This window comes from Macrobrachium rosenbergii, chromosome 30 (genome assembly GCF_040412425.1).
Source record: "Macrobrachium rosenbergii isolate ZJJX-2024 chromosome 30, ASM4041242v1, whole genome shotgun sequence".
NCBI classification, from domain to species: Eukaryota; Metazoa; Arthropoda; class Malacostraca; order Decapoda; family Palaemonidae; genus Macrobrachium; species Macrobrachium rosenbergii.
Genome location: NC_089770.1, coordinates 16,154,627 through 16,181,821, shown reverse-complemented (window position 1 = coordinate 16,181,821; position 27,195 = coordinate 16,154,627). Strand labels below are relative to the sequence as shown.

The 27,195-nt window shown below is 35.3% G+C and overlaps 1 long non-coding RNA gene across 4 annotated transcripts in view; it reads right to left on the bottom strand.

The window, feature by feature from the left end:
• LOC136855100 (uncharacterized) overlaps nt 1-27,195 on the bottom strand; it is a 424,042-nt gene that overhangs the window by 130,517 nt on the left and 266,330 nt on the right. For 2 of the 4 annotated variants that reach the window (XR_010857894.1, XR_010857896.1), the window contains one exon: nt 20,046-20,137. The exons of the other annotated variants lie outside the window; for them this stretch is intronic. This is a non-coding gene — a long non-coding RNA (uncharacterized lncRNA). The remainder of the gene's footprint in view (nt 1-20,045; nt 20,138-27,195) is intronic. 4 annotated transcript variants of the gene reach the window in all.

The following is a 27,195-nucleotide window of genomic DNA, read 5'->3' as shown; positions in this document are numbered from 1 at the left end:
GAGCCACTCGTTTCCTTTCCCTTTCAGCTTAAGGGACTGTTTGCACAAACTTCCGTGTGGGAGGAAGCAGCCACTGTGACGGGCATGAAAGTTAGAAACTTTGACAATAAGGAAGACAGAGTTCCCTCGACCTCAGTCGGGCGTCACAGGCGGAAAGTTGGCTGGCAGAAATTTGCCATTTCTTGCTTTTATGGCACTGCCGCTGCTGGCCTCAAAGATCTCTCTCTCTCTCTCTCTCTCTCTCTCTCTCTCTCTCTCTCTCTCTCTCTCTCTCTCTCTCTCTCTGTGTGTGTGTGTGTATAGGTTTATACAAACTGCTCTTTCTCTTGTTCTTAAGTACTTTCAATATTTATTTTATACTGAGGATCAGGTATTCTTAAGTATTTTCAGTATTGCTTTCTTGAGGATTAAGTATAAAAACAGAAACCTGCCAAATAATTCACACCTGTCTACATAAAGAACCAGTGACTCATAAAATACATAAATGAATAACTGCAAAATATGAAATGACAAGGCTTTCAACGCAAAGAGACAGTGGACAGGCAGTTGCATGAACTCTGCCCAGTAATGGAAAAAATACTATGAAAAAAGTTTATGACTTTAGGTCACAGGACTTGGCCTTGTAATCTTCTTATTCCTTATCCTTCAAATGCCAAGTGTTAAAAAAAAAAAAAATTCTTTAGCTCGTTAATTCCCAGTCCTTTGATCCGAAAGTTGGCGCCGTGTTCGAAGACACTGACTTAAAAAAAAATTCACTTATTTTACTCAGGATTTTTCCATTTTTACTGTAAGTTGACATTGTTGCTCTTGTCCAAGAGGGCACGGACTTAGATTTAGAATTCCTTTTTCAACTTATCTTTTTATTTGTCAAGTACGGAGAGTTTTTCCCTGACATTCTCTAGAGGCTATTACCATGGCCCATCCTTACATAAATGCATTCTCTCTCTCTCTCTCTCTCTCTCTCTCTCTCTCTCTCTCTCTCTCTCTCTCTCTCTCTCTCTCTCTCTCTCTCTTTTATACACAGAAAATTACTGAGGAAGGGTTAATGACTATAACACAATGTCTCTAACTCTTTTCCTTTGTTGCTTACGTGATGCTATTGTCAGTTCTTCCCAGACAGGCATACAAAATATTTTAGAATCATCATGCTTGTAAGTAAAGCCAAAGCATATTTTTTGTTAACTTTTATTCAGCTGTAATTTACCTTCGCTAAAATGCTTAATGTCTTAATTCTTATCTATAGAATACTACAATAATCAAGGAACCTTGCAATGAGGAAGAGATATAGTGCCCATGTAAAGGAATGTTACATGAGCCAGGAACACGTCAGCAAGGAAAGATTACCGGACCTCATCAGCGGTGGGACAGTAACGGTCAAAAATCTGCACTATGTCTGTCAGGGGACTGGCGATAATCTGCTCTAAGTAACTTCGGACTGCAGGGGCTGATCATATTTACAAGATCGCTCGAGAGGTACAAACGCTCGCCTGAATATTACTCACCAGAATACAACACAACTGACAAGTAGCTTTTACTTATAATCTCTCTCTCTCTCTCTCTCTCTCTCTCTCTCTCTCTCTCTCTCTCTCTCTCTCTCTCTCTTCAACGTTCTTTTCTCAATACGCGGTGTGAATGGCTCTAAATACACGCTCGAATTCCCTTTAATCTGAAAGAGGATAGCATTAATTCAGTATTAGATATGGTTCGTAATTAGATTAAGTTTGTTTGAGTGTTTCAAAAGCGTGCAAAATTTATTTTTTGAATACTGAAGGTTCTTTAAAGTTTGGCAGGATCGGGATACTGATTATGACATAAATGATAATAATGATGCTAGTCCTTACTACTCAGATTAATTAATAAGTCCTTCGTATCTCAAATTCATGGGTTTATTATCAATTCTTAATTTTACGCAAAACCCATATCCTAATACAACTTTGAGGCAACGTCTAAATCTATTAAGAGACTCTGATGTGATGGTTTTGTCTTGTCAAAGCGAGTGAAATCCACTCAGAAACTGTTCTTGGGATGAACTGGACTCGTCGGAAGGGTGCAATGAGGCCTCGATGTTACTGGGTGAAAGGGAAGCAACAAACAGAAATAGATGAACGTTGTATTATGGAATGTAACTAAAAACAGCAAATATAAAATCATTGTTATGTAACGGGAATGAACTGTTGTGTGAGAGCGACCAATTAACAACGAAGATCGGGGTCATGTGATAGAAAAAAAACAATTTGTGTGCAAAATAAAAAAAAAGGATTTTTAGAAACGATGAAAAAATAGATGAATATTTACAAGCAACTGTCATTATATTCTGCGAGCACATACACCCTCACGCACGGACACGCAAGCACAAATAATTGTTGCTCTAGTTTTTTTATAGTGACGTAGACAAAATAAACAATCCTTCTGAATAGGCAATAGAAACCATTATTGATATTCCATTTCTAACAGAAAATAGGGTATGCAAATGAGAGAGAGACAGAGAGAGAGAGAGAGAGAGAGAGAGAGAGAGAGAGAGAGAGAGAGAGAGAGAGAGAGAGAGAGAGAGAGAATTCATATTTCATTTACATATTATTCATCAAACAAAAGAAACTGGTGAATGACAAGACAATTATAATTACAGCAAAGTATTTCAGAAATCAATTCATTGAAAAATAAAAATGAAATCACTTGCACCGCCTAGTTTACACAGAGCCTTAAGCAGTGAATTGTACGCATTACTGAAGGTTACTTGTAGTGACCTTTAGTTTCAATTGCACTGCTTTCTGTCATTTGCTTTTACCTGGCTGTTTAACTTCTTTAACTACACTTTGTGGCCCAGTTTTCACCTCATCTAAAATGAATCCGTCAACACTATCTTTTGAATAACCAGGTAATCATGGTCTAATCAAAGTAGTTTGCAAAGATTGGTCTTTCAAGTATCTTCTCTTTTGTAGATTTTACTACAAAATCTTCTGATATAATCCACTGCCCACGCAACTAGTGAGAATAATAAAGATACTTGTATTTTTTTACATCCAGTGTCTTAAAAGAATATATCTCGTTCTATCAACCTTGTCACTAAGAGTATTTCCAGTTCCGATTACGGCAGAATCAAGAACGCTTCCAGCGACCCCACTCGGATCAGAAGCGACAGGAACCAGCTGTCATGGTTTCTTGCTAAGGAATTGATGATCTGCTTCAAACACTCCTCAAGTCGAGAGGTGTTCTTTAAGGTCCTAAGACCGTCGGACGAACCGTGTTATCGAGGGTTCCCCTTTAAGGTAAGACCGTCAAGTGAACTTGATTATCGAGGGTTGCCTTTTAAGGTAAGACTGTCAGGTGAACCGGATTATCGAGGGTTACCCTTTAAGGTAAATGGTCAGGTGACCCGGATTATCGAGGGTTACCCTTTAAGGTAAAACGTCAGGTGAAGTGGATTATCGAGGGTTACCCTTTAAGGTAAGACCGTCAAGTGAACCGGATTATCGAGGGTTACTCTTTAAGGTAAGACCGTCAAGTGAACCGGATTATCGAGGGTTACCCTTTAAGGTAAGACCGTCAAATGAACCGGATTATCGAAGGTTCCCCTTTAAGGTAAGACGTCAGGTGAAATGGATTATCGTCGTTTCTATCAAGTCAAAAGCGGTAAGCGACGTCAGCGATACCGGGAAAAGATAAACAGATGTGATGCAAGGTGTTAAAATTTTAAGAGAGATTAATGAAACGAGACATTCATCCAATAAACATGGATTCTTCAAGGCCTTACGCATGAGTTAAGAGGAGAACATTACCAGATATTAGTCGTTATTTATTAGTATGTAGGGAAGAGTTGGAAGTAACTTGGCGTAATAATTAATACATACACTCACTCGTACTTCCCTTTTAGTTTTCTGCTAAAGAAAACCATTGTGCCGGCTTTGTCTGTCCGTCCGCACTTTTTTTTTGTCCGCCCTCAGATCTTAAAAACTACTGAGGCTAGAGGGCTGCAAATTGTTATGTTGATCATCCACCCCCCAATCATCAAACATACCAAATTGCAGCCCTCTTGCCGCAGTATTTTTATTTAAGGTTAAAGTTAGCCATTATCATCTTTCTGGCAACGATATAGGATAGGCCACCAGGGCAGTGGTTTAAGTTTCATGGGCTGCTGCTCATACAGCATTATACCGAGGCCACCGAAAGATATATCTGTTTTCGGTGGCCTTGATTGTACGCTGTAGCGGCTGTAAAGAAAATTCGATTACGCCGAAGAAACTTCGGCGCATTTTTTACTTGTTTATTACAGAGATGTGTGAAGATGGATTCGTTGTTACGCAAATAAAAAAAAATTAGATTTGAATACTGCTTATACAAAAGACAGATTACTATTTATTAATCTCCTCTTAAAAACATACACAGATGTACCACAAGGAAAATGAAACGCTGGTTCCAAATCCTGACAGGTTTCGCCTTAAGTTTTCAAAGACAGAATCGGAGAATATATGTTCGGGAGAGTTTCGAGGTCACTGAATTAATCATGAAATGTGTAAACGGAAACAGAGACGTTCGTGTTTCCTGTTCAGTGCAGTGAAGGAACAGCTGAAATCTGAATGACTGACAGGACAAGGAATATCGTGTAATGCTTCTCTGCCTGAGCGTTGCACTAAATGCTACAACAGTTCGAGAATCTTCTCATTTCGAAAACATAATACTGAGATGGATTATTGGTAAATTGTAAAGCCTTTATCCCTTTGAAGGGAAAACATTAATCAAGAATTAGCTATTATTTCTCGGCAACTTACGGTCATCCAAGTGGACTTGAATCTTTTGTATTACTGCAACGATACCATGAGACATTGGCTCCAAATTTTTGGTTCCCTTTCCTCTTAATAATGCTTTTGCAGCCTTTATCATCACACTCCACTTGTTGGTCTAACTTCAGGCTACGAAGCTTTTAAAACAGCTCATCACAAACTGACAATCTTTCGTGGAGCTGAAAGTGAGCTGCTGCATATCATATTTCCTAGAATTTCAGCATCCAGTCTCTGATAATCTTGGTCTCATTTGCAAAAATTTTCTACTAAACTAGCTGCTCAATTGATATTTAAAGCTTTCTTTCTGATATTCGCGTTGGTTCCTCGTGTTGTGTAGCCTTGGTTTCATAAAAAAAAGTCTACATATATTGGATTAACCACCTTTTGGCATATAAACTTCGGTATTCAATTTTTTCTTGTCAACCGGTGTATTAATACTTGATCATTTCCAAGAAAAAAAAAAAGTCACCTAGAGGTTTTCGTTAATTCACAATGCCTAAAATAAAAAAATACAATAAAAAACTGACAGCGGAAAATTATGAAAAATTACAGAAAATTATGACATACACATTGTACAACTTATCCATGAAATACAATCCAGTACTTGTAAGCTTATAGTTATAATCGTACTATATGCTAATATCGTATTGCCTGTTACCCCTAAAATTAGTCGATATCTGGTCAAGCACCGAATTACATGATAACTTTTGTCACTGTTAATCATTCACTAAAACTTTGTTCAGTGAATATACTAATGACTTTTGAATATTAATTTCAAGCTTTCCTTTCAACAACACGTTTATATGTAAATATTTCACTACTCACATTATTTTTGTAGTGATAGTGCACAGCAGGCCTAAGCCATATGTGAAGAGATAGTGCACAGCGGGGCTAAGCCATATGTGAAGTGAAATCATAGTTTGCTCTGATGGTTACTTGACTTTCATTCACAGCATCCGAAAACTGAATCATTCCTTCTCTCTTTCATGATACTGTACTCTACCTTTAGTTTTCCCCGTAATTCACATAAGATGATGGGTTAAAGCAAGGCCAAGAGAGAGACAAGGTCTACCCAATTGGGTGGAGTCGCCTCCCACCAAGGGTAACTACGTAGGCGATGACGTATCTTAGAGATACCTGCTCATTACGGCAGTCCACCTGCTGACGCAATAAGGAGGTATACAAAGCTCCGCCTACATGGGGGATTTGGGGGGAAAGTGAGCAGACCTTCTCTTTCTCTTGGCCTTGGGTTAAAGAGTATCATATAACTAGTAAACATAAACAGACAAGGAGGTACTATTCAAGTATTTTATTTCACCACAAAGAATAATGGTTGTTCATTTAAACATTAAAGAAATCAGTAATAAAAGGGATTGTTATTCCTAACTTATTCCTAATTTATCCTCATATGAAAGTTTCTCAGTTCTGCCATTGAGAAATAACTTTGGACTTAAGTTCGTAGAATTGGGAATTATGAACGCAGTTCCTTATGTGGAACCACCATGCATTATAATCTAGAAGAATAGAGCTTGACCAAAAAGTCATTCGATTTTGATAGAGTTTATCCCACAATGTCCCTCTATATTTCTATCTAAAAACTGCATAATTTTTTAATTAATTATTGGTAACCTGCATGCTCCTTACTTTCAGGCTTAACAGAAAATACAATAAATTACGGCATCGTTTTCGTTATTCGCTATCTAACTGAAGTCATTTTTGGTTCGGAGTTCTGAATATTAATAACCATAACATTTCCTCTCCTAATTCAGTCCGTGGAATTTCCATACTGATTATGATTCTACTAGTTAGGAGAACTGACTCGTGTTAATAATTCATTTACACATGAAAGATATACATACCGCAAGCTTCTTATTACTGACATCCAACGTCAAGACCAAATGGTTTATAGGATTATGGTTAATTAGATATTAAAAGATAATTGGGAAACTTTGGTTCAGTAGAAATCATGAAATCGAGTTAAGTCGGGAGCGTTGCCACTGACTGGATAATCTTGGAGACGAATGTAATTATCACAATCTTCGAATGTACATAAGAAGCCGATATTATAATGAAGAGGTTTCGCTTAAAATAATCGAGGGGAATGATCTAATGGTTTTGGTAATTTGATTTTGAGAATACAGAAGTTATCTTAAGGTGCATCTGTAACATTATTAAAATAGCCAAATAATTCTACAGTATTTTCTGGTACCTCAATGAGTCTCAGTCCCCTTATATATTTGCGACAAAGAGAGAGAGAGAGAGAGAGAGAGAGAGAGAGAGAGAGAGAGAGAGAGAGAGAGAGAGAGAGATTCTCATCCAGTTCCATAATCGTAACGCCTTTTCTTGTTCCCACTCATAAATGAGAGAGAGAGAGAGAGAGAGAGAGAGAGAGAGAGAGAGAGAGAGAGAGAGAGAGAGAGTATTCTCACCCCGATCCATAATCATGATAACATTCCTTATTATTCTGCTACAGAGTTCAACCCCAGAACTCAAAACGCAGCGTCGGATCCTCATGTTTATTCAGATCTGACCTCATTCTATTACTGATCACTCGCGTTCCCAAACCTGGACTCCATGCTAAGTAGATTATCTCTGGAACAATATCATATTCAGTCCAGGTCATTCGCTGGTAGGTGTTAATTCAGGTCTACATTTATTTCAGATTCATAATTATTGTGATTATTCGATTTTAACATAATAATTGAGCTCACAGTTCTTCACCATTTTTTTCTTTCAAACTTCCCACTTTCTCTTTTCTATGTTTTAAATATTTTTCTCAATGTTTATGCCTCTTTTACAAGTTTCTTCTCCTTTTTAGTAAAGTTTCGATAATCCGGTTTTGAATCTCTCTCTCTTTCTCTCTCTCCCTCTCTCTTGGCTTTCACATACCAAACTTGCTGCATTAATTGCTTTTAATTATCCTCAAAAACATTAATGACCAAGAGAAGGAACTTAGGATTCCCGGTGAATATATACATATACAATCATGAAGCCACAAATGTCGTTTAATATCCAATTCACGCTACTTCGGGAATATCCTTGATGGGGAATTATCACCGAAGGGGAATCACAATGGTTCAGTGGGTAGACCGTCGACTGGAGTCGTTGGAAGGTAACTGTGTCGAGGGATCGAGACCGGCAGTACCGATCCATTTATCACTTATAATTCCCCTTCGGTGATAATTCCCCATCGGGGATATTCCCGAAGTAGCGTGAATTGGATATTAAACGACACTGGTAGCTTCATGATTGTATATAAATCATGATGTGATAAAAATTTCATAAAATATATATATATATATATATATATATATATATATATATATATATATATATATATACATAATTAAATATTAAGCCACAAATATCAGTTATTATCGATTTCATTATAACTTGGGAACAACTTACACCTGAAGGAAATTAAAATAAAGAAGTCCTTCTGTGTCGGTCAAGATCGAGTGGTCAAAGTCACTGTCTATCATTGTTTCTAAAACAGGCCATGGTTCGAATCCTGGACAAAACAGAATCCCCAATCATCTATAATTCCCGTTGGGTGCCAGTTACTGCCACGGTATGGTGAATCGATATTGGACACTATTTGTGGCTTAATAAATGTGAATATAAAAGGGTCACGCATATAAGTGACGAAAACAGTCTTAAGATTACATTTACACATGATTAATTAATTCCTACTTCTAGTTAAGCAAATGACAGGTGTGTTTGGGTTTTGTTATTGGATGAGTTTCTAAATATTCAGTTGTTCGGGGACTGTCAGATTAGTAAATTCAATTTTTTGTTTTAAAATATTGTTTGGTCATTGTGTGGTATCTTTAACCCTCTTTAAGTATTCCTTATTTGTCATTGGTACTATTTTTATGATCCAACCCTTTGGAATATAAACCCACTGTGGCCCAGATCAGGACAGGTGAAAAGAGCCTGGTCTGCTAACTTAAAATAAAATTGTAACGGTCGGAGGCGGTCGTTACAATATATATATATATATATATATATATATATATATATATATATATATATATATATATATATATATATATATATATATATATATATATATATATATATACATACATACATATATACATATTCACACACACACACACACACACACACACATTCTTTCTCCTGTATATATATATAAATATATATATATATATATATATAATATATATATTTATATTATATCTATTGCCATATCTTCGGATGTAGGATAAATTCACCCAAACGTCTTTTTATGATTCTTTCTCCTGTACACAGAAATTCAGCACATCTGCACTAAGGCACGTAATAAATACGCTTTTTCTTATGATCTATTGCCATTGGCGGATGTAGGGCATAAATCCAGGAAAAGATTAAGCATCATAATAAAATTATTTTCATGGGATTTTCATAATAATCGGTATCACCAATCATAAATTTCGTGGTGATGACACGAAAATTGACGAATTTTGTTTTAAATTCTTTGGCAGTATTCATAGACATGATAAATACCGTTTTCTCGTTCATGAATGTAGTATTGACAAAATAACCGAGTTAGTTGTTAATAACAGGTTAATAACATTCTAATTTTTCCTTATAAGACTATTTTCATATTATTGTTAGAATCAATAAAATGTACAAAATTCATAAGCAACAAACAAAAAGGTAATTATCAGTCAAAGCAAGTTATCACAGAGAAAACCGCTATTACTTGAAGACTGCAAAGACAGAGCAGTTATCAGATTTAGTTCACGAAGGAAAATATTGTCATTCAACTTAAAATGACGGGAAGATCCCACCGCGGTTATTATGGCAATAGAGTTGACGTTATTATCAGTTCAGACTACAAGAAGGTACTAATATACCCTTTACTTTCTCAAGTTCAAATATAGAATTGAAGAGTTTTTAACGTAATTAAAATGCTGCAACATACTGTCTAAAGAAGAGGAGTTATCCAAGCCTCCCAGTAACATTCTGCGCATGCGCATGAAGCTACATTTCTGCCGGAATCACCCCTATTATCGTAGTAACTTTAGCAAGGCCAGATGATATCGAAAGGCCAGAGCCTCCTTCTGCCAAAGTTAAAACTTATTCGGCAATTTCTGCGCCATGAAAGCAGACCGGATCGGTTCCCAGATAAGATGGAGTGCGTAACTGCTCTCAAGTATTAAGTAATGCAATGAGGGTCATGAAAGTGAAACGGTAACGCCATCTGCTGGCAGCGTTTTGTATAATAATTGGCTGGATCTGCAGTGATGAGGATATAAATTAATGTGAATAAATAAGGAAGATCTCTTAGGAATGGAGGAAGGAAAAATGAAATTATGAAAAATTAAAGATTATGTTAATTCACTTGGATCGTTTTGATATGTTACGGCCTAAGATTATTAGCATATGCTGAAATTCAGTAAGCCTTCATAAATATGGTTTAATTTCAAATTCACATCAGCATTAGGTTACAAATAGTGGTAGTCCTAATTTCATAATTAAATTATCGTATTTCTTATTCGCCATCTTTATACGTTTTTCGAGGACTATTTTTCCCAAGTGATTTTTCTGATATTTGGGTATTTATTTATAAAAGATAACAAACAGATCATTCTACCCAACTTTTTAACCATATAAGACTGTACTTGTAGTTGCATCTGATATGGAATTAAACAATTATTTTCCCTGCAGTTTATGAACAGACACAATTTATATAAAGATGAAAAGTATTTGCAGCCAAAAACGGTAAGAGATAAAAGTTAATGCAGCCTACCCAGAAACACACAAATACACACAAGTCACAATTTCAAGTCATCATTCTCCTAATTCTACCTTCCGGTCATGATAATTCCAGGTAAAGGCTAAAGAGCAGAATCTCCCTCGACTAAATATAGTTTAAATTGACAAATTTCTTCCAGGATCAACTGGGTCTCATCCCATATATGATGGAAAAAAAATTCCTTTCATGATCTCTCTCAACATATATCCAGCATTATGCTGGTTGCTATGGTAACGCCGAAGTCGTTCGTTTAGTTACGTAGGGTTTGTGTGGTATTATAAATGGGAATAAGCTTTACGAGGTAACAAGTGAAAAAATAATTTAGAAGATATTCCGGCAGAACCACTAACCCAGTTCTTTACACAGAATACTCTCATTAACTTTTACAAGTATGTACGTATATGTGTATATATATTATAATATATACATACGTATATACATAAATATACATATACATATAAATTTATAATATATATATATATATATAATATATATATATATATATATATATATATATATATATATATATATATATATATATATATATCACATTACCACAGGTGAAAAATAAGAGACGGGGTGTAGGAATTACACCTGTCTCTTATTTTTCACCTGTGGTAATGTGTGATATATGAATCACGTACAAAAGTGATTATAATCACATATGTATATATATATATATATATATATATATATATATATAATATATATATGTATGTATATATATATATATATATATATATATATATATATATATATATATATATATATATTTATATTATATATTACGAATATTTTCATGCATTTTCTGCAATCAACCATGACCAGTTTAATTTAGATAGCTCTCAATACATCTCTTGCCGTTTCGACTTTTTTTGGAAAAGTCTTGAAAAAGGCCGATAGAAATAATCTCCGTTAGAGATAACAGGATTCGTATTTGTGTTTCATTTCAAGTATAAATTAATTTCCACGAGAGTTCTATCGCCTCTTAAGAGTTCTAATATAAAATTGAGAAGAGGTGAATTTCAGATGGACGTCAAGAAAGAAATCATTGTTTTCATTGTAAAGACACTTGTACATATTAAATGCACCAAAAAATACACAAAGGCAGTCATATTTTCCATTTCTACAAATGATCGTTAGTCTTTCAATTCTTCCAAAACGAAATAAAATCATGAAACTTAATCAGAACAAATATGGCAAAAAACTTAGTCAACCCTCATCAGAACATACAATCTATGAACGTATTAGAACCAACTTCAGTAACCAGTTAAGAATTTCATTTAAATACCAACTTCAGTAACCAGTTAAGAATTTAATTTAAATACCCAGACTCTCAAGAGCCATGAAAAAGGGAGAATATTACACACACCGTGGAATCTTATGCGGACGGAACTGCATCACTAACTTCGCAGGTAATAAATGAACCCCTTTATGTTATGGTAAACAGACTCTGGTAGGGAACCCTATTCAGTAAGGAATCTCTAAGTGGCAGTGATTATCTCTAATGAGGCTCTCTTCACATGAAAGGGAACGTGACACTCTACTATTAAGGAAGAACTTTATAAACAGATTTTAATTCAAAACGAAAATTTAAGAATGCTTACACTCCTATTTATTTTCAATTTACTAATTAATGTAATTATTTATCAAAGCTTTCCAAGATAGTCCTTAACGATTATTAACTACTCTGAAATAATGTATGAACATACAATTTTTAGAATTTATTCATAAGGAAAAATGACTGAAATTACTGGAACTTTTCAAAGTTTCATTTTAATTCTTTAGTTTTAAAAACTGAATGAAATATAATGCGCCAGAATTTATAAATTCTTTACGAAGGATGACAAAAATCGCTTCAGTAAGAAGGAAGGAATATATTTCTTTTGTATTAAATCAATTAATATAATTTTACCGACTGAATCTAATAAATATGCTTTTGCCTAATTAGTTTAATAAAGCGTTTAAAAAGTAGCTTGTTTAATTTACTGTAGGTCCGGGTCAGTCTTCAGTAATGGCATTGTAATGGAAAAATCAGGGAGGTCAGCAGAAAAAAGTTAAGTATATCTTAGTTTAACCAGACCATTGAGCTGATTAACAGCTCTCCTAGGGCTGGCCCGAAGGATCAGATTTATTTTACGTGGCTAAGAACCAACTGGTTACCTAGCAACGGGACCTACAGCTTATTGTGGAATCAGACCCACATTATGACGAGAAATGAATTTCTATAACCAGAAATAAATTCCTCTAATTGTTCATCGGCCGGTAGGAGAGTCGAACGCTGGGCCAACAGCGTGCTAGCCGAGAGCTCTACCCACCCCTCCAACGAAGAACTTAGGAGATCATTAGAACTCATCCACCATTAATCTTTTCAAGATAAAGCGACTGATGGAAGGACGCACGAACTGTACTTGGGATCTTTTCACCGGCACTGAATCTAAACATTTTACCCAAATAGTGATAAACATTTTAGCAACAAATCACATTCACAACCAGATAAAAAATTTCAACGATTTCCTGTTGAATATCTATCAACTCGTCAAATATCTGCTGTTTAATCCATATCAAAGTCACGCTGATATATCAATGCTTTGCTATCAGATATTGCCGAGCAAAGAGACGCACCAGGAAAAGGCGATTGATAGTTGTGAGAAATGATGCCACGAACGAAACATTTTGCGATGGGAGGAATTCAGCGAAAAAGAAAAGGTTCGGAAGGGAGTGTGGTTGAGAGAAAAAGGGACTGAAGGATGATTTATATGAAAGTGGAAGTAAAACCGTGTGAATGGATGGTTCTAAAGGCGTTAACAGACGTTTGAAAGGAAGGATTCGGTGCAGGGGAACCGAGAGAAAAGGGAAGGGAAAGGATTTCACACTCCCCAGAGGATGCTAGACAGATACGTGTTACGAAAGGAAAGAACATTTATGGTACAGCCCGGAACTGTAAGCTACAGTATATCTTGTTGTCGCGTGGCGCAGGTTGCTACAGTACAAATTATAAAAAAAATTGTATCAAATTATAGTTAACTGCAGCAAAACTTTACTCTGCAATGCAACTGCTGTATATTGCATCAATTTAACGCCTTGGAAATACAATAATGAAATTAATTATTTTGGAAGAAAATGGAAATTCTCTATTATCCGCTGCAAAGCAGACATGTGAAATGTGAGGTAGTTCACAGACATGCAAAGGGAAAACTGCAGCATTTTATCATATCAGGATGGTAACGCTCAGTACTTCGTTGCAATGGGGAACTTTCCAAAACCTACTAAAGTATATCAAGATGGTAACGCTCAGTACTTCGTTGCAATGGGGAACTTTCCAAAACCTACTAAAGTCTTAAAGATTATCAGTATACACCTTTTCTTTTATTATTAGTTTTTTTAGAATTTTATTTTCATATGATCGACAATTTAACAAAGAGGTAAAATGTCTTCACCAGTTTCATCCCTTGAAGGGAAACAAAGAAGAGAAGAAGGTAACGGAGGAAAAACTACAATCAAGAGCAATTTCTTGGATCAAAAAACGGGGACAGAGAATCAAATCTTTTATATCTTCATATGGTATCACACTAAAAGAAAATCTGAAGATGGATTCAGTGGATGAAAACCTACTAAAGCATGGTAACGCTCAGTACTTCGTTTCCAAAACCTACTAAAGTATATCAAGATTTTTACATTTTTTCCAAAACCTACGAACTGGTAATCTCAGTACTTCGTTGCAATGGGGAACTTTCCAAAACCTCTATATCAAGATGGTAACTCTCTCTCTCTCTCTCTCTCTCTCTCTCTTCTTGCAATGGGGAACTTTCTCCTCTCTATACTTTTTCTTTTATTATTAGTTTTTTAGAATTTTATTTTCTATGATCGACAATTTAACAAAGAGGTATATATATAACGGAGGAAAAACTATCAAGAGCAATATCAAAAACGAGGACAGAGATAAATATATATATATATATATATATATGGATATATAAAGATTTTTTATTTTCAGATATATATATATATATATATATATATGGTACATAATGAACCTTTCAAATCAGAAACAGCTTGGGAAAATTCTTTAAATACAACGACCTCACATAGGAACTAAGCTAAAAAGATGAAGGAATATATACTCATATTTATATATATATATATATATATATATATATATATATATATATATATATATATATATATATATATATATATATATATATATATATATATATATATATATGTGTGTGTGTGTGTGTGTGTGTAATATATATGTACGTATGCTGATACATATCTATATCGAATAGTTCAGAGATCAGTTAAAAAAATATCTGCATACTGCTCAAAGGTTTGCCAGTACTAAATGTAATCTTCATGTATAATAATGTATCAATAACGTTAAACTAAAATCAGTCATCAAAAACAGGGCAAAACTCAAAAAAATCATTCCTGCTCAGTCATTAAGACGAGATCTATCGAGGAAGCACAGCTCAAAATAATATTGGATATTGCTTCACGCGTTTCTCTGCTGCATCGTTCTAGAAAACTTTCCCTTCCACAGAACTACAATATCCGGCTTCCTTGCTAGAAAATATTACGGGACTGACAAAGGCTTTCAGTTACCACGCACGTCGGTTTCCCATAGTGAAGTTTTTGAGAGCAAACAGATACACCAACTTTAATTGCGAAGAACTGAGCATCCATACCGAGTGAAAGCTTGAGGTAATCACCGACTTCATTAACTCGTCATTAAGATCGAATCAGTTTCTATCACTACTGACGGAGCAGCTGCCGAATTTGATCAGGGTAGAGACATAATCAATTTCAACTCACGCGTTGAGAATGAGAATCCAATGAGAGAGAGAGAGAGAGAGAGAGAGAGAGACACACACACACACACACACACACACACATATATATATATATATATATATATATATATATATATATATATATATATATATATATATATATAATATGTACATGTGTACTTATATGTTTTTGTGTATTGAGATTACATTACCAACAACAGATTTCAACAGAGTAATTGGAGGACTGTATACATGCTAGCATAAGAACTCACTTCTTTCACGTACCTGTACGGAAAAGCCTTTGAAACACAGTTCACATGAATATATAACTTACAAATGCCAACTATTTATAAGTCCTAAATATGACAAGAGTTTTCAATCAACTCTTGATGGAAGCTGAACCTTAACACCCTGACTCAAATCCCAACATACGAGTTATTCCTCCAAGAGGATCTAAATGTAGATTATACAAGCCATTCAAAGGAATAAATTATTAAATAGAATCAATAATGGCCTTTCAAGAAGTTGAATGTAAATGACGTTTTCAATGCAAAAGCCAAATAGATATCAAATCAGTTGTTTTGAAGGACTGGAGTTATATTCAACAGTCCTCCAAAGCTCAGGTACGCCTCGCTTATTTGAAAATTCCTGAAAATTTTTGACTTCTGGAATTTATATTTGTAACCCATAAAAATCCTGAAAATTTTTTGACTTGTTTGAAAATTCCTGAAAATTTTTGACTTCTGGAATTTATATTTGTAACCCATAAATTTCGCTTGTTTGAAAATTCCTGAAAATTTTTTTGACTTCTGGAATTTATATTTGTAACCCATAAAGTTAGCTTGTTTGAAAATTCCTGAAAATTTTTGACTTCTGGAATTTATATTTGTAAACCATAAAGTTCGCTTGTTTGAAAATTCCTGAAAATTTTTTTGACTTCTGGAATTTATATTTGTAAACCATAAAGTTCGCTTGTTTGAAAATTCCTGAAAATTTTTTTGACTTCTGGAATTTATATTTGTAACCCATAAAGTCAGCTTGTTTGAAAATTCCTGAAAATTTTTGACTTCTGGAATTTATATTTGTAACCCATAAATTTCGCTTGTTTGAAAATTCCTGAAAATTTTTTTGACTTCTGGAATTTATATTTGTAACCCATAAAGTTCGCTTGTTTGAAAATTCCTGAAAATTTCTGACCTCTGGAATTTATATTTGTAAACCATAAAGTTCGCTTGTTTGAAAATTCCTGAAAATTTTTGACTTCTGGAATTTATATTTGTAATCCATAAAATTCGCTTGTTTGAAAATTCCTGAAAATTTTTGACTTCTGGAATTTATATTTGTAACCCATAAAGTTCGATTGTTTGAAAATTCCTGAAAATTTTTGACTTCTGGAATTTATATTTGTAACCCATAAAGTTCGATTGTTTGAAAATTCCTGAAAATTTTTGACTTCTGGAATTTATATTTGTAACCCATAAAGTTCGCTTGTTTGAAAATTCCTGAAAATTTTTGACTTCTGGAATTTATATTTGTAACCCATAAAATTCGCTTGTTTGAAAATTCCTGAAAATTTTTGACTTCTGGAATTTATATTTGTAACCCATAAAGTTCGATTGTTTGAAAATTCCTGAAAATTTTTGACTTCTGGAATTTATATTTGTAACCCATAAAATTCGATTGTTTGAAAATTCCTGAAAACTTTTGACTTCTGGAATTTATATTTGTAAACCATAAAGTTCGCTTGTTTGAAAATTCATGAAAATTTTTGACTTCTGGAATTTATATTTGTAACCCATAAAATTCGCTTGTTTGAAAATTCCTGAAAATTTTTTTGACCTCTGGAATTTATATTTGTAACCCATAAAGTTAGCTTGTTTGAAAATTCCTGAAAATTTTTGACTTCTGGAATTTATATTTGTAACCCATAAAGTTCGCTTGTTTGAAAATTCCTGAAAATTTTTTACTTCTGGAATTTATATTTGTAACCCATAAAGTTCGCTTGTTTGAAAATTCCTGAAAATTTTTGACTTCTGGAATTTATATTTGTAACCCATAAAGTTCGCTTGTTTGAAAATTCCTGAAAATTTCTGACTTCTGGAATTATTCCTGAAAATTTCTGACTTCTGGAATTTATATTTGTAACCCATAAATTTCGCTTGTTTGAAAATTCCTGATAATTTTTTTGACTTCTGGAATTTATATTTGTAACCCATAAAGTTCGCTTGTTTGAAAATTCCTGAAAATTTTCGACTTCTGGAATTTATATTTGCAGCCCATAAAGTTTAATTCTGACCTATAGGATTTGCTTTACTTACCAGACCGGTATATCTCAAAAGCATCTCCATCCAACTTGCATGAAGACAAACAGAATATAAATGCAGTGGAAGCCAGATGTAACTTCGTGCTTAGCTGTGTTGCAGGAAAAAATCAAAATCCCGTTTATCTCTGTAAAGCAAAACTTATTTGATTTTTCGGAGGAAGCAATTTATTTCCTCCGTATGTTGAAAACCATAAAAAAAGGCTCTTATGTATATCTGCTCATTCTGTTTTGCTCACGAAGAGTAGGAGAGGAACCGAGTAAACAAGACGCACGAGAAAAGGAAGGATAATGACACTCCTCCGAATGTACAGAAAATAATAATTTCGGTGTCTTATCAGTGACTGTGAGTGACGAAAAGAGAAGTCCGCGAATTTCTTGAAGAATCGTCCCATCTAACTCGATGCCAGGCACTATTACTTCTTCCATTCTTACCAGTCAAGCGACGTCATTTATTTTCATTCCACTTCATTTCCGCTCATTCCCAACAGTGCCATTTGCAAAGGACGTCATTTCTCTTCATTTCGTCCTGATCTAATGCGTAAATTACCTGCCAAATTCAAGTCTCATTCATTATGCCGAAACTGGAATTGTTCTGTTTACGTATTAAACGGATTGGAAACATTCGGTGTTTTCTTCGCATCACACCAAAGAAGCAAAACCTAATTAAGGCATCGTTTCGTTTCAAATGCCAATAGAAGACGGCAAAGAGGTGCTCATAACAGCTCATTTATTAAGACAAAACGATGGATCTCATGGAAAAAGGTCTTGGTCTCTCTGTGTTCGGGATACAAAGAAAGTAATCACGTGATTATTAAAACGGGAGCAATTTCACGTTTCCTTCAGGCAAACTTTCATGTGACCTTGACTCTCCATTAGGTTTTCAATGTTGCATCTTCTACATATCTACGTATCTGCATTTCATATCAAATTGTAAACTTCATTTTCTTATTCAAAAACACTTCACTCCTCTCTATATTTTTATCCAATACTCAGCCGCTTTACTCGTTCTCATTTGCATATCCAATATTATTTTATAACTCTCTATTCCATATCATTCATATACGACTGATCCCTGATCAACAGAGCCACCCATTCACCTCCTCTCTCTCTCTCTCTCTCTCTCTCTCTCTCTCTCTCTCTCTCTCTCTCAGTGAGGCAACACTATCATAAGTTTAACAGGTGAAATGGCTATTTCATGATGGATGTTAATCCATGTGATTTCCAATTCACAGCGCAAAAAATGTTAAGCGATAAAATTATGGAGATGATAACATAAATATGATTCTATCAATAAATATAAATCGTTGCCATATGAAATAGTGTAATTTACAATTTATTTTAATAATAGCTATCATTAATTTGTTCTCGCATAATATTATTATTATTTCTGTTGTTTTTGTTATTATAGTGGTATCTATAACTTCATCTTCTTTATGAAGATAATAATGACGTGGATTGTGATGGAAGTTATTGAGATGGTAATGGCAATTTTGTTCTATTAATATGTTTCTGCATGAAGTAGCGACCCTATATCTTCCTGTTTTATTCTTCTTTTTAATATTTAATTTTGTTTAACTCATGGAAACATTCGAGCTCGATGAATCTTGAATCAGTCCTAAGAGACTTTGCAGCCTCGCATCAAATGCAAAAAACACTGGACCCAAAAGCAAGCATTAACCTCAAGCATACTCCTCATGATCCCAGTTAAGACTCTCGTTACTATAGCACTGCAATAGTTCGGGGTACATCATGCTCTCGCTAAATTAAAATCCCACTAAACTCGTGGGTTGGTTTGTCTGTTTCTCTTTTAATCTTTATCTTGCTAAATTATGTCCTTCGTCTTGTTTTCAGAAATATTTTCAAGGACTGCCCAGAGATTTTCTATGAAGCGTGAGAGATCATCTGAGAGAGAGAGAGAGAGAGAGAGAGAGAGAGAGAGAGAGAGAGAGAGAGAGAGAGAGAATATGACGGCTGAATATTCAATCCCATCATGGTAGATCCTCTTTTGAACTCTGAATCCGAGATCACAAACCCTGCGTGCCACAGTAATTAGAATTTCCAATTCAATTTCTTCCCCTGAACGTCCGAGCACATCTGTTCTAAGAATTACGAATAAGCTGTGAAAACCTCGATTATTTGTTTGTACTAATTTGTTTTAACATTGGCCGGATTAGTTTGTAATTGTTTTTTTATCACTTTTTACTCGTTTATAAAGAAATGGTAGTTCAAGTTGTTTAAAATACTTTATTCTATGTAAGTTTAAAAGGCGTTGGCTATTTATCGATTTTTAACTTTATTTGCTTTGTGTTTTCTTTTTCTACATGCGGTACTTTTACGGTAAAACGTATCTACTAGCCTGTATAGGTATATTTCTGTTGACTTACCGGTTTTGTTTTGTGACTGTGAACGTAAATTCCTTCCTCATATCAGGTGTGTAATGATTTTGTTAGTGTCTCTAAAGCTCAGACACTTTTCTCTGAAATCAAGAAAAAAAGAGGCCAATTACTTAAAATGTATATATATTCTTTTAAGAAAGAATCAAAACTAAATTAATTTGAAATACTAACATTATCTGAGTGACTACACCTGCTAAAAGAGGTCATTCCACTTTTCTAAATAAGATGCAAATGAAGGACTGAGCTGTGGAAGAAAGCAGTTACGTCTCAGGAAAGCCTATTACTGTCTGCCCTCATAGGCCTATCGCTCTGGCTCCCTGAAGAGGACTAAACAAAGGGGTTACTGATGAGCCAAGGCCTAATGTGATACCTCCCAGTCCGCAAATTCCTGAGATGAAGGCTAGTATTGCACCAGCACCGTTTTTTTTTTTTTTTTTTTTGCCATGCCCCGGTTAGGTTAGGTTAGGTTAGCGTTCCCATTTGTAATTTGGGTGTGAAAACATAATGGGACTATTTTCAAGAAAATTCTATGTTTAGTTTTTAAGATATGGCGTCCCGCTTTTTGCAGTGAAAGGTCCCGGTACTCGGTTACGTCTCGGAAAAATGAGCCCAGTCCACACTTATTGCAAGTACATGAAAATGATGGATTCGAAACTGAACCTCCAGCTGGATTCTAGGCCAACGGTGCTGATCCAAAGGTCTAATCTTCAAATAATGAAAGAAACTAATACAGATCAGTAGCATCATCAAAATCAAAATAAACAATCCGTTTTCGTAATTCCCGCCAAGCCAGCACATCACAGTGACTATGTGACTTGCGGGCATTTTAATAATGCACAAAAATGCATACACACAAACACACGTCTGTGTAGATATCATTTCATGGGTTCCGGCAAGTTCTGGAAGTTTTCTTAATGTAGTTCCGTTTTCCTTAAATTCTTTCATATTCCTTATTCTTCTAGGAATGATTATCACTTCTTTCAATTATCACTTCTTTCAGAGTTAAAATTCCCCCTCTCAAAATCTTTATTTCTTTTACTTTTGTATACCCCATTATGATACGTTGCCCATCGACATTAGCAATAAAAATATAATATACAGTTTACTTTTGTGTTTAGCACGTCTGTAAGGTACAGAAGACTTATGGAACTTTCGGATCACTGGAATAACAGGCCTATAACAGGGATTGAAGACCCATGTTGTCACTGAAGGACAAAAATCTGTCACAGCTTTAAGTAGCTTTACAAAGGTAAATTCTGGCAAATCAATAAAAATTAAAAGTTGCTGTTGGCAAGAATTTAAAGGACGTTCATTAAACAGTTTATGCTGCAAGCTCCTCTAGCCTGGTGAAGCTTAGACCGATGTAAACGCCATACAACAAAATGCCCTCGCTAAACAGGCTGCGCTGAGGGTATCATGATCTGGACATGATTATTCATTCTACAATGAAGTCACAACAACAAAAATGGTCAAAACAGTGTTGTATAAAGTTAAGTGTTTCCACGCAGCTAAAGCCGTTTCTTCAGGTGGTTCGTCATATCGTTCGTGTCAGCGTGGGTTATCCGGTATGCGATCAAAACACAAAATGCGCTGTATCCTTTCAAAACTATTTCTCTTTTTTCTCGTCCACGGTTTTTAAAATAGCGATAAAAATAGGATGGGTTAATTTGACCAACGGAAATCGTCCAAACTACAAATATGACACGGAGATACTTTCCTCTTCACCCAAGGTGGTGAGTATCAACACCAAGTGTGGGCACAATAAATGCGTTTTATTACACGTTATACGTGAGTTGATACTTAAATTTATTCAATAATAATAGGTTCGCAGGTTTAAAATACACTAATGAAATCATAAACCCTTCAGAAAATCATCTATTGTTTTGTTATGGTACATGAATGAAAAGATAAACAATAGACCTACATTTGACAACTTGCTTACCCAGACCTGAACAACGAGAGCAAGGTAGATCCATAGATAGATACTCTATGGGAAGACCCAAACTATTGTTACTGGACTATAAATTCTTTTTGTTTCATTAGAAATCTTTTGACATCTCTGAAGATGTTTTCCATAATTCCAAAATGCTCCATGAAAACAAACCGAAATTAAGTATGTGGCCAGACGAGGCCTCGTAGACGTGGAGTCAATATGTGTGGGATGTTTAAAGAACTACTTAGTTCAGCTGCCACTTCATCTCATTTCTCTTTGTGTGTGTGTTTATCATTTCCAGTGATGTTCTCTCTCTCTCTCTCTCACTGTCAGCCTATTTCTGTGTCCGCCTCAAATGCTCATACTAGATTTTCTTCACCCGATACTAAATTATCATTGGCTGTCTTCCTGTCTGTCTGTTTGTACCTTTTTTTCCGAGCATTTGCCGATATTAGTTAAGTTCCTTAAAAACCGAAATTACTATTCCCTGATGCTTGTCGGTTACAGCTGCTTCCCAATTTGCGACGTAAAAAAAAGGTGGAGTTTTTTATCAAGATCAGTTCACATGTTAAGCTAAACATTAATTATATGCTGAAAGGTATATCATGGAGGCATAATATCAACAATATACATTTAAACTGATACACTAATAATGATCGTTATAAATATCATTACTATTATGAAAACAATTTTTGTTGTATTTGTAGTGGCTTTAACTGTGCGGCTTTTTAAGCAAACCTATCCGTTGATTACATAATTAAAAAGTGTCTGCTTATGATATTTCAGAGTAAACTCTAAAACATTACTATTATCCTTTTTGTTGTATTCTTTAACTGTGCGGTTGGTAATTAAAGCTTATGATATTTCAGAGTAAACTAAAATATTCTACCCTCTAACAGAAGACATATCTCAATGTTACTTTTATCTTTAGGTCTTAGTACAAACACGGGCTACAGTAGCTGTAAGATTTACATGACGTCAAGACGGAAAAAAAAGGATTCTTTCATGTTATATCACTCACCAACTATAAACTAGGTCTGAAAAGAGTCGGAATAAAGAAGCGGAAGAAACGAACTCTCTCATCTTGTGGGAGATCTAAAAGGTAATTTCTGAGGAGGCAATTACACACACCTTCGCGCATAAGAGGATATAAGAGCACGACGTAATTCTGGGATCAAAATTCTCTGTGACTGCAGACTCAGAATTGGTGAATGAGGTCCTTTCGTGGTTAATGAGATGAAGGCCGCAGCCTCCCTTTCATACCCAAGCATCAGTGGCGTCAGGTAACCTTCAGCCAGATGGTCTTTCCTCTCTCATTAAGAGACATTTGCTGCCATTTCATCTGGGAGGGAGAGGACGTTAATGAGAGAGAGAGAGAGAGAGAGAGAGAGAGAGAGAGAGAGAGAGAGAGAGAGAGTTGCTTTTATGATGCACGTGGACACTATTTACCACCCTTAATAGAAAACATGGTGAACAAAACTAATTTTTAGTATGTCTTTATATTGAAGGCTATAAAATTGCAAGTATTTATGCCCAGCTGGAAAACTCTCTCTCTCTCTCTCTCTCTCTCTCTCAGCAAGATACAAGATAATGTATTGTGAAGGTATTCTACCATTCATATGTTTGCATACGAAAATGCAAATACATTGCTTCATTCGAGTCATCTTTACATACTCATTTCATGGAAGTCTAAACTGCGTTGTGGAATCCTTGTGCTGTGGGTTTACTGTTTACTTTCATGATGGGGAAGAATTTTTCTCACTTAAATGCCTACTGACTGCTTGAGCTGTCTGCTTATCTGTCTGTTTATGTCATTTTTTCATAAATTCTTTCATCACTCTTATTCTTTCTGTAAATACAGAAAAAATCAATAAATTACACAGTGCCCTGGAAAGGGAAGATGAAAATATTTCATAAAAAGATTTAAAATTAATGGATTATATAACTACTGAAGGAAGTCGTGATTTTATTTTTTTAATTAAAATTAGGGCACACATTCATTGTAGCCTGATCTGCGTTTATTTACCAAAACGACGTAATTCCGTGCAGATCACTGACGCAGACTAAGAGTCCTCACCAAGAAATGGCTTCTACTGCCTAAAAACAAGGACTTGTGACCGTTGTCGCTTTCCGTGGGCCCCATTTCACGGTTTATCGAACGCTGATAATACGATCCTTTGTTAGACTCATAAACAGAAAGATGATGGTATGGAAATCGGGCCGCTGATGGATTTCAGGCCTACCCAGATAGAAATAATGAAGAGTTTTACAGGAACTCAAATTCAACGGCATTAGATAGGCATATATCACTAAACTCTTGTTAGAGTCAGTATAAAACTGATATCTTTTTAACGACTGGACTGTGAAAAGGGTGACCTTTGTATACAGTCATCGTAGGAAATATATTCTCTCACCCGTTCTCCTCTCCTCCTTATGAGGCCTCCTTAGAAGGGATGGCTCCAGGGGGTGTTTACCTCCTAATTCTCAGCTGGCATTTTGGTGTGGGGCTGCTGGCCCCATGCCCGTCTAAAACCAGGCTGCGATCGATAACAGTTTTGCAAAAGACTAAGGAAAAACCTCTTAAAACAACTTTGTTTTCATGAATGCGAAAGTTTTATCAGGGTATTATACAAACAATTGGAAAAGGGCTAATTTCTTTAATCTTTTGAACGCGTCGCAAGTCATCCTACTCTAGGAGCTTAAATGGTCTTTGATTAAAAATATATATTTCATAGATGCCGATACGAATATCTCAGTTTCACGAGAGTGAAAAAAGGAAAACATAAACATTTTTTGCGAACAGAGTCATGCAATCTGCTATATCCTATTGAAAAACTGCCGACGTAAATTTAACTTCTGAATGCATTAATCTGTTGCGCTTAATGCATTAATGCATTCTCTCTCTCTCTCTCTCTCTCTCTCTCTCTCTCTCTCTCTCTGGCTACATTCAAATCCCCAAAACATAACTCATGTTGATTCCCCTCCCGAGAATACCAGTGAATCATTTATAAAGGAAACTGCCTATAAATTCCTTTCAGAGGAGACAATTAATATTCCATATTTTTCAGTCACTGCTGATACTGCAAAGGTAAGAGCTCCCCAGGCACGAATATGTTAAACACGGGAAGTAAAGCGTGCGTTTGCGTACGAGCACGCGCGTTGTGAAAGTTGAACCATTAAGGCTAGCAAGAGCAGCGCCAAGCGTGTGTGTGTGTGTGTGTGTGTGTGTGTGTGTGTCTGTGTGTTTTACGTGCGCGTAGTCGCTGTACACTGTAAACCATAAGAAAATATTGGAAATAGTTATATATATAAGTAAATATATATATATATATATATATATATATATATATATATATATATATATATATATATATATATAAATAAATATATATATATATATATATATATATATATATATATATATATATATATATATATATATATATATATGACAAAACAATAATACACTTGACTGTTCCTCCTCGAAGAAGTCAAGGAAAAAAAAAATATGAGAGTTTGTGTCTGTGGAGAGGAGAAGGATGACCTATATCATGATAGTAGGAACCTCCCTCTTCGTAAGCTAACAGAACTCTCTAATTATCAGGATATTCATTTCACCCACATCTTCCCGGTAGAGAAGAGAGAGGTCATCTGGAATACTGCTTCTATTGAATGAATCAATGAGGGCTTTTGCTCTCCTTCACAAAGAAAAATGCAATCAAGACTCAATCAGGTCTTTATCAAATCAGGACTTGAAGTATTTCTCTTCAGTTTTTGCATTCTGTCTTGTTTTTATTTTGGGATTTCCATTAGTTTTTCAATGATAACTCGGATGTTGATAGGTTTGTAATGAATTCAAATCTTGTATAAAATGTACATTAGTTTTTAACAACAGAATTGAATCATATCTGCTGATGAAACAGAAATGAACTTCTTTGGAGATGAAAGGCAAGTTCAGGTGTTCGGTACGTGATTTACTCTCTCTCTCTCTCTCTCTCTCTCTCTCTCTCTCTCTCTCTCTCTCTCTCTCTCTCTCTCTCGTTGTGTTTGGAGGATTTTTTTTTGCAACGTTTCTTTACGAAGTGTTTTTAAGTCGAAATATGTATATAGCCGTCTTACATTGTGTAGATGGGCTTACAAAGTTTTATACTGATTATCAAACAAAAACGCCCATTTTATAAAAGTTCACTATTATTGCAGGCAGGGCAGCCGACTGAGACTACGGTCCACCCCAAAGCCAAATCAAAGTCCTTCAAAAGAAGGCATCGTGCTTACCCCATACAAAAAATGGAAAAAAAAAGCACGTTAAAAGAAGAAGAAGAAGATAAAAAATATGCATCGTAGAGACAAAATGTCTAGAGGAAGAAAGAGAGAGAATTCGAATATGAGGAAATACTCTGTCGTCCCCAGGGGTTGCAAAAATCAAAATATACAGAAAAAGAAAAGACCCAGAATTGTAATCACTAGGAATTCAAAATCCCGAATGGTTATCCAATAGTTCTGTTTTGCCAATAGTTGCACCAGTCAGAGACGACAAAGTTTCAGGTCGAAGATTCGGCAGCTGAGCCGAAGACAAATACAAAGCGAGGAGGAGCGAAGAAGCCGGATGTTTGCACAAGTTGGATGACGGATGAGGAATCTTTCACCCAACTGAAGATGCTGACATTTCCACTCAGACCGGGTGATCCGGCCTTCAGATGTTTATCATTCTGTTTGTGTGCATGTTTCTGTTGGTCGGTGCATTTAGAGATTGGGGAGCTGTGTGTTTTTCAGGTGTTTTTAACACTCATTGATCGACTAAATTCATAATCTAGTTTTGGAAGGTGTTTTACGGACGGATGCCCTTCCTGACTCCAACCCTCACTATCTATCCGGACATAGAAAAATAACATTATGGACTGAATATTGATATATACGGTATTGTTTGCCACTGATATACATATCGTAGTTACAAACGAAACGTAATAAAAGACACTGACCAGGAGTAACATAGGAATGACAAGAGATAAGTACTTAAACAACTAGTACACAAACCACTGCATGTCATTCCAACTCCCAAGCAATTTTCCTTACAACGACCACTATTTCTAGATGGACACTTACCTTCTCTTTCCGCCTCACGAAACGAGAAAACGTAACCCCAGACCATCCTAAACCTCACTGGAGCTGCAAGCGAGGATCCGTGAACGCGCTCCAATTGCTTAT